Source organism: Eschrichtius robustus, chromosome 16, assembly GCF_028021215.1.
Source record: "Eschrichtius robustus isolate mEscRob2 chromosome 16, mEscRob2.pri, whole genome shotgun sequence".
In the NCBI taxonomy this organism is placed as follows: Eukaryota; Metazoa; Chordata; class Mammalia; order Artiodactyla; family Eschrichtiidae; genus Eschrichtius; species Eschrichtius robustus.
Genome location: NC_090839.1, coordinates 88,500,655 through 88,509,708, shown reverse-complemented (window position 1 = coordinate 88,509,708; position 9,054 = coordinate 88,500,655).

Sequence of the window (9,054 nt, the reverse complement as noted above, 5' to 3'; positions counted from 1 at the left end):
CCCCCTCTCGCTGCAACTAGAGAAAGCCCGCGCACAGCAACGAAGACCCAATGCAGCCCCCCCCGCAAAAAAAAAAAAAGGCATCACAGGTGCCAACTATTATATATAGAATGGATAAAAAACAAGATCCTACTGTATAGCACAGGGAACTATATTCAATATCCTGTGATAAACCAAAATGGAAAAGAATATGAAAAAGAATGTATACATATGTATAGCTGACTCACTTCGCTGTGCAACAGAAATTAACACAACATTGTAAATCAACTATACTTCAATAAAACAAAATTTTTAAAAAGGCATCACAGGGACACTTATTTTGGTCAAAAATTGTTTTTGAAATGAGACAATAGAGGATCACCATATCAATTCCTAAAAATTAATCTGTAATTTGCAATACTCTTAGCTTTTTGTCAAGCTGTATAAAACTTTACGCATTTCATGGATTACTCATGGATAATTGGATTTTGCAATTTATTTCACGACAGTTAACATCAAAGAGAATAATCTGAGTTTACCTAGATGACCCTGACTTTCGGAATGTCATGCATTTTATTCTGACACATTCTTGGAGTGATTATTCAGTCAAAAAATATCTGTTTTCCATCTGCTACATCATGAACATTATTGTTAATTGATATTGGTAACAACAAAAAACAATTTACAGCTAAGGACAACTTTTGATACTTTGTGGCTTAACAGAAACATTTTATTTATTGTCTTTGGGTTTTATTTTATTTTGTTTTTTGGCCACCCCACGCGGCATGTGGGATCTTAGTTTCGAACCCGCGCCCCCTGCATTCGAAGCGCAGCGTCTTAACCACTGGACCACCAGGGAAGTCCCTGGGTTTTATTTTTATTTAAACTCTTAACTAAAGATATTTTCAAATATACAGAAAAATAGAAGAGTGTAACAAACTCTTACGTACCTATTACCCAACTTCAATCATTATCAATATAAGGCCAGTCTTGTTTCATCTATCTCCCCACTGTCAACACCGGAGTACTTTAAAGCAAACTCCCTTCATCATACAATTTTGTTCATAATTACTTCAGTATGAATCTCTAAGATAAAAACTCAATAAAATAGCTATAATTACATTAGCACACCTAACACAATAGTTCTTTAATATCAGAAATATTATACCTAATTCATGGCCAAATTTCTCTATCTCAAAAATAACTTTTTTAAACCTTTTTTTTAATTATGGAAAATTTCAAATGTATGTAAAAGCAGCAGAATAGTAGAGGGAATCTCCATGTATATGCATCACCCGATTTTTTTTTAAGTCTTTTACTGAATTTGTTACAATATTGCTTCTGCTTTATGCCTTGGTTTTTTGGCCAAGAGGCATGTGGAATCCTAGCTCCCTGACTAGGGATCGAATCCACACCCCCTGCCTTGGAAGGTGAAGTCTCAACTACCGGACCACCAGGGAAGTCCCCGCATCACCCGATTTAAGAGTTATCAATTTATGGGTCTTTTTGGGTCATCTCTATCCACTCTCCTCCACACTCATTATTTGGAAGCAAATTCCTTGTATCATACGTTACATCTGTAAATATTTCAACAAGTATTTCTAAAGGATAAACTCCTTAAAAATAATAATAATTCCTAAGATCATCAAAATTTCCCTATTGCCCCCTCCCTTTCTTACAGTTGACTTTTTTTGAAATAAAGTCCATACATCAGATTTGGTAGCTAAATCTCTCGAGCATCTTTTAATCTATCACCTCCCCACCACTCTTTCTCTTTCCTTTTTATTTTTTTTTTATTTTATTTTATTTTTTTTTTTAATGTGGGATCTTCCCAGACCAGGGCTCGAACCCATGTCCCCTGCATTAGCAGGTGGATTCTTAACCACTGCGCCACCAGGGAAGCCCTCTCTTTCCTTTTTAAAGTATCTTTTTAAAAATGTCACAGTCTTGATTTTGCTGACCACATCATTGTAGACATTTAATATGTTCCTCTGGTAATTAGATCTAGATCTAGATTTAGGTCACATATTTTCCCAATAATATTTCATCAGGAGACATATGTAGTTTTATCTTTTTGTGTTTTGTTTTTGTTTTTGTTTTGTTTTTGCTTTTTGGCTGTAGCGAGCAGCACGCAGGATCTTAGTTCCCTGACTAGGGATTGAACCTGTTCACCCTGCAGTGGAAGCGTGGAGTCCTAACCACTGGACCGCCAGGGAATTGCCAGTTTTTCCTTTTTGTGATGTTAGCAGTCATCAGCGATCACTGCTTAGATTCATTCATTCATTAAATTCTGCAAAATGGTGATGTTCTAATTCTAGCATTCCTGTTTTACTTATTAGCTGGACCCACATATAGAAAGTGACCTTATCAACTACTTGCTTATCCTGAAGTACAGTATATACAGGTAAAGTAAGATAAATGCTTCATTTCTTACCTTTACTTACTAGTTTATAAAAAAAAGTTTGTCTCCAAGCATATTCCTAAGGTGACCAGTGAGGTTGTTTCTATTTCTTTTTGTTTTGTTTTTGAGTACTGTATTGGGTTAAATAATGTCCCCCAAACTTCATATCCACCCAGAACCTAAGAATGTGACCTTGTTTAGAAATGGGGTCTTTGTAGACATAGTTGAGATGAGGTCTTACTGGAGTAGGGAGGGCCCTAAATCCAATGACTGGTGGTGTCCTTCTAAGAAGAGGAGAGACACACACAGGCAAGTTGGCCGTGTGAAGACAGAGGCAGAGATTGGAGCGACATAGCTACAAACCAAGGGAGACAAGGATTCCTGACAACTTCTAGAAGCTGCAAAAGGCAAGGAATGATTCTTCCCTAGAGCCTTCGAGGGAATGTGGCTCTGACAACACCTTGATTTTAGACTCATAGCCTCCAGAACTGAGAATAAACTTCTGTTGTTTTAAGCTGGCTTGTATTACAGCAGCCTTAGGAGACTTATACAAATACCATAATGAACTCAGGGATTTGCCCATACTTGGTGTGTTTCATTTCATCATAGTTCTTATCCTTATTGGTGCTCAAACTGTCCCATTTTGGCCAGTGAGATCCTCTTTAAGTTGGCTCCTGAGTCTTTTTGACACAACCCTAGCATCTATGAGAACTTCCCTGCTGTCTGGTGTGACAGGAAGTTCTAGGCTCATCTTGTACATTGTCTGTCCCAGATCAGGTTATCTGCCTTTGAGTAGGAAGTAGTATTTAGAGACTCTAACCTGGGCACTAGGGGTGCTCCTTGCTACTAGATTGGTCACTACTCCTAGGCTTTTTCGGTGAATAGAGCTAGGAAACATACGTACATCACTGAACCAAACTTGGGTCAGTTTGCCCTTGCGCGGTAAACCCAATCTCCTGACACAAGGCTGTGGTGAAGGAAAGTCCAGCATGTATTGCAAGGCCAAGCCAGGATACAGGCAGCTAATGCTCAAAGGACCTGAACTCCCCAGTGGATTTCAGGGAAGGGTTTTTAGAGACAGGGCGAGGGAGAGGGTAAAGGGGTGTGTGATCAGCTCGTGGACATTCTTCTGATTGGTTGGTGGTGAGGTAATCAGGAGTTGGCATCATCAGGTGGGTTTCAGTCTCTGCAAAACAGCTCAAAGATAAGACTCAAGATATTATCTACAGCCCTTGAAGAGGAACCAAAGGTCCTTGACTTTGTTCTATGGCTAAACTATTATTTTGTCTTGCTTGACTGTTTTCCTTTGCTTCTGCATTTTCTTACTTCTCGGATTAAATTTGCTCTTTGGAACTCAGGGAAGGCCTAGGAGGCTAAAGTTTTTCTACAGACAAGAGGCAGGCAGAGGACATGGTCAGAGGTCTGTCCTGGGAAGGCCCCATAGGGTCCTACTCAGATAAACACACACTCATCTTTTTAAGATAAATATATATGAATTCACAGCATACCTGCAATTCAAATTCAGAATTACAGTATTTTATTTAAACTCATCCAGTTTATATGGGCAACTCTTTTCTCCCATGCCAAAATTCCTTGTTCTCAGAAACACCAACATAATTACTCATTACAATACATACATACGGGGACTCCTCTGGTGGTGCAGTGGTTAGGAATCTGCCTGCCAATGCAGGGGACACAGGTTCGAGCCCTGGTCCGGGAAGATCCCACATGCTGCGGAGCAAATAAGCCCATGCGCCACAGCTACTGAGCCTGCGCTCTAGACCCCGTGAGCCACAACTACTGAAGCCCGTGCGCCTAGAGCCCGTGCTCCGCAACAAGAGAAGCCACCGCAATGAGAAGCCCGCGCACTGCAACGAAGAGTAGCCCCTGTTTGCCACAACTAGAGAAAGCCCGCATGCAGCAGCGAAGACCCAACGCAACCAATAAATAAATAAATAAATAAAAATTAAAAAAAAAAGCATACATACGAGTTTCAGAGCAACAATACCGAAGGCTCTACCCACAATACAATTAGTGAAAACAGTTTAGGAGTTTATCTTGGTTTTTTATTTTTTTTATACAGTGAAATTACAGTTGTGATGTTTCTGAGAACAGCTGTTCGCTCTGTGTTATGCCACCAATTGGATACACAGGTTCATTTGTTTCATTTTGCTTTCTGTCTTAAGGGTTTTAAATTAAAAAAAAATTTTTTTTTTTATAATTGTGTAAAATATTTACATGGTTCCAAACTCAAATTCTAGAAAAGAAGGTATATTCAGAGAAGAATAGCTTTTATCTCTGTAGCCTTGACTCTATTCCCTCCCTCTCACTATAGGTAAACATTTTATTTATTTATTTAAAATTAATTTTAAAAATTGAAGTCTGGTTGATTTACAATGTTTCAGGTATACAGCAAAGTGATTCAGTTATATATATATATATATATATATTCTTTTCAGTTATATACAAGATATTGAATATAGTTCCCTGTGCTATACAGTAGGTCCTTGTTGTTTATCTATTTTATATATAGCAGTGTGTATCTGTTAAACCCAAGTTACTAATTTATTGTTCTTCTGCCCTTTCCCCTTTGGTAACCATAAGTTTTTTTTCTGTGTCTGTGAGACTATTTCTGATACTTAACCATTTTAAAAGAAATTTATGGTTTATCGTTCTACTTAGAGAATAAACAAACAAAAGACCCCTCTCAAACCCTATAAATATGTATTTTAAAATATGTGTATATTTAGATGTATATATATATATGTGTGTGTGTGTATATGTGTATGCATTCCTCTCCTTTTCTTAGCTAAACAGTGGCATTCTATGAATACTTTTTCACTTAAGAATGCTCCATACTAGTACTGACTCAGCAACTCATGTTGACTTTGATCTGTTGAAGTAATAAGTCAGGTGCCTGAAAAGAACCCCTTAGCAGGAGACTGGAAACTTGCATTTTCTCAAAATGACAGTTAAGGTAGTGTGCTGAAATCTGCCCCACCTTTCCAAGTCTCCATGGGAATGAGCACAAGAATTTTAATTACTTCTGACCCACATTTTGGATCGTTTGTGTCCATCTTCTCTTCGGGGTGTTTGTGATCCATAGTTAAACATTATTAATTATAAGGATTATAATCCACTGACCTTGCATTCTAAGGACCCAAGGGCTCTGAGTATGAAAATAGCTACTACTTATTGGGTGCCCTCTATCTGCCTAGGATGTGCCAGGTGCTGTGCATCCCTGATCTCACTTATTTCTCACAAATATGCTGTAGGATGTGTTTCCTTTTCCTCATTTTACAGAACCAGCTCACAGGGCATCGAGCAGTTGCTGAACCTGGAACCCGGCTTCTCTGTGCTTTTCTCACCGGGTCCTGCTGAAAAGAAAAAAAGGTTTTACTATTTTCCTCACCTGAGATGCTGCTCTGATGGCAGGAGGGAAGATTACAGGCAAATCACCTGGATCTTGTTGATCAACAATCCGGATTGTTAATAAAATTATTTTCCTCTTTGCCTCTGCCTCTTTTCTCCTCTTTCCTCTCATAATCCATTGTACGTCTATGAAAATACTTTTCACACTGACATAATTAGTTCTGTTTGTTTCTCAAATTATAATTAGCAGACTGTCTTTCCCAGAGATGTCAGAAGATTGGGGCTGAGTTAGATGTTAAGTCATGAGGCTAAACTGATTTACCCGCCTGCTTTGTAGCAAGGAACTAGTTAACCTTGATATATAGTAAACTTCAAATCTTGTTAGTGTTCCCATGTCTTCTCTTTGACTTCTCATTACATCTAATTACAACACGCTTCTTACCTTGCTCAGTTAAGCTTTATGGTAATTTTGTTTGCCATTGTTTATGGCAAAAGAAGAGCTTGTTAAAAATGCCTCATTGCCTCAATGGCATTTGGAGACAAAGAATGAGTAACCAGGGAGGAGATATATATATATCTCTCACATCTCCGAAGCCCATCTGGTTCTTCAACATAGTTCTAATAAACAGGACTGCCAATTCTCCACCCATGAAAATCTTTATAGGCCCAAGAATAAATTTAGCTGATCTCCAAACCTGTTTGCACATTGTCAGACTGGTTTTGTGTCCTTTGGCAAATTTTCCATGGAAGACCCTAGCCTTTAACATTTAGTCTCCTAAAAACTGTATAAAGGATAGTTCATTTTGCTTTTGGGAGGGGATGGTTTGAAAAACAATGATAATTCAGCAGCATGTGTTCTGTCGTCCTCAAAGATAGCATCCACTATGCACCGAAAGGAAAACATGGCTCACAAAAAAAGCGAAGTGAGCTTTTTAAAGTCAGCGATAAATGTAATGCTGCAAAAATGCAATGCAAAATGCAATGCTGCAAAAATAAGGGAAATTAAAGGTTTGCTCAAATCCTTTGAAAAAATATTATTTTCATAATAACAAAACTAGCCAAAAGCGGGCTTCCCTGGTGGCGCAGTGGTTAAGAATTCGCCTGCCAATGCAGGGGACACAGGTTCAAGCCCTGGTCCCGGAAGATCCCACATGCCGCAGAGCAACTAAGCCCGTGACTACTGAGCCTGCGCTCTAGAGCCCATGAGCCACACTACTGAGCCTGTGCGCCACAACTACTGAAGCCCGCAAGCCACAGCTACTGAGCCCACGTGCCACAACTACTGAAGCCTGCGCACCTAGAGCCTGTGCTCCACAACAAGAAAAGCCACCGCAATGAGAAGCACGCACACTGCAACGAAGAGTAGCCCCCGCTCGCCACAACTAGAGAAAGCCCACGCACAGTAACGAAGACCCAACGCAGCCAAAAATAAATAAATAAAATAAATAAATTTATATATATAAAAAAACTAGCCAAAAGCTAAAACCCCTCAAATATCTATTTCTTGGCCCAAAACACTGAACATCAAAAAGTACAATTCTTTTTAAACAGTAGACATATAAAGAAAAATGATAATCTAAATAATAGTTATAATGACAATACTAGAAATGCCCTATGTAGTTTATAATCTTTCCCTTTGCATTACAGAGGGGGAAAAAAGCATGTTTAAAAAAGATTCTGAATATGAATTCATTTTGTGGTAGAGAATTTTTAAATGAATTTTTTTTTTTTTGGCAGCACCGGGAGACTTGCGGGATCTTAGTTCCCCTACCAGGGATCTAAACCGCTCCCGTTGCAGTGGAAGCATGGAGTCCTAACCACTGGACCGCAAGGGAATTCTCTTAAATGATTTTAAAATTTTTTATTTTACTTTTTATTTATTTATTTTTTGGCTGCGTTTGGTCTTTGTTGCTGCACTCGGGCTTTCTCTAGTTGTGGCGAGCGGGGGCTACTCTTCGTTGCCGTGAGCGTGCTTCTCATTGCGGTGACTTCTCTTGTTGCAGAGCACGGTCTCTAGGTGCGCGGGCTTCAGTAGTTGTGGCTCACGGGCTCTAGGCATGCAGGCTCAGTAGTTGTGGCACACGGGCTTAGTTGCTCCGCGGCATGTGGGATCTTCCCAGACCAGGGCTCGAACCCGCGTCCTCTTCATTGGCAGGCGGATTCTCAACCACTGTGCCACGAGGGAAGCTCCTTAAATGATTTTTTTTAAAATAATTTTTTAAAAACTTATTTATTTATTTTTATTTTTGGCTGCCTTGGGTCTTTGTTGCTGCGCACGGACTCTTCTCTAGTTGCAGCGAGCGGGGGCTACTCTTCGTTGCGGTTCGCGGGCTTCTTATTGCGGTGGCGTCTCTTGTTGCGGAGCACAGGCTCTAGGCGCGCGGGCTTCAGTAGTTGTGGCATGTGGGCTCAGTGGTTGTGGCTCGTGGGCTCTAGAGCTTAGGCTCAAGTAGTTGTGGCGCACTGGCTTAGTTACTCTGCAGCACGTGGGATCTTTCCGGACCAGGGCTCGAACCCGTGTCCCCTGCACTGGCAGGAGGATTCTTAACCACTGCGCCACCAGGGAAGTCCCTTAAATGATTTTTAAAAACAATTATTATCACAAATCCATTTGGGGCCAAAGGATTTTTCAATTTAAATACATTTAAATCCATCTTACACTGTTGCTTTCTATTGTGTCTTTCTTAAAAGACTTGACTTGTTTTTCATTTACCCAATGAAACTTTTTTCCCACCTGAACTAAATTCCCAGACTTTCTCTTGGGTGGGCTTAAGTAATGACATGAAATACTGTGTCTGAAACGAGAAACACAAACACGGCCCACAAATCTTTAATAGAAATCTATATGCTTAAGCAGGAATGTAAAAACTCACTGTAAAAAAAATCCCCTTAAAACCACAGAACACTAGAAGTTTTGAAAGTTCCAATATTTTTACTTTTTACATCAGAGACTTTATAATTAACATCATAATTATTAAAAGATTAAACTATATGTAAGTTGACACTGTAATCTACACGAGGAGTAAGTTCTGCCTTTTGGCCCCAAGCTTTTCCTTTTTTTCTTTTTTTAATTGTGGTAAGACACATAACACAAATTATATTCTAATAATTTTAAAGTTCAGCAGCATCAAGTACATTCACGTCGTTGTGCCACCCTAAACCCACTGTTCAGCTCCTCAGCTCCTCCACTAGGGGGCGGACGAACACAGCGCATCAGCCGGCCTCTTCGCACCACCTAGTCCACGCATGCGCTTCTCACCTGGGTAAGGTAAGCGGGGGCGGGGCCGGGGCACGCAGGCGCG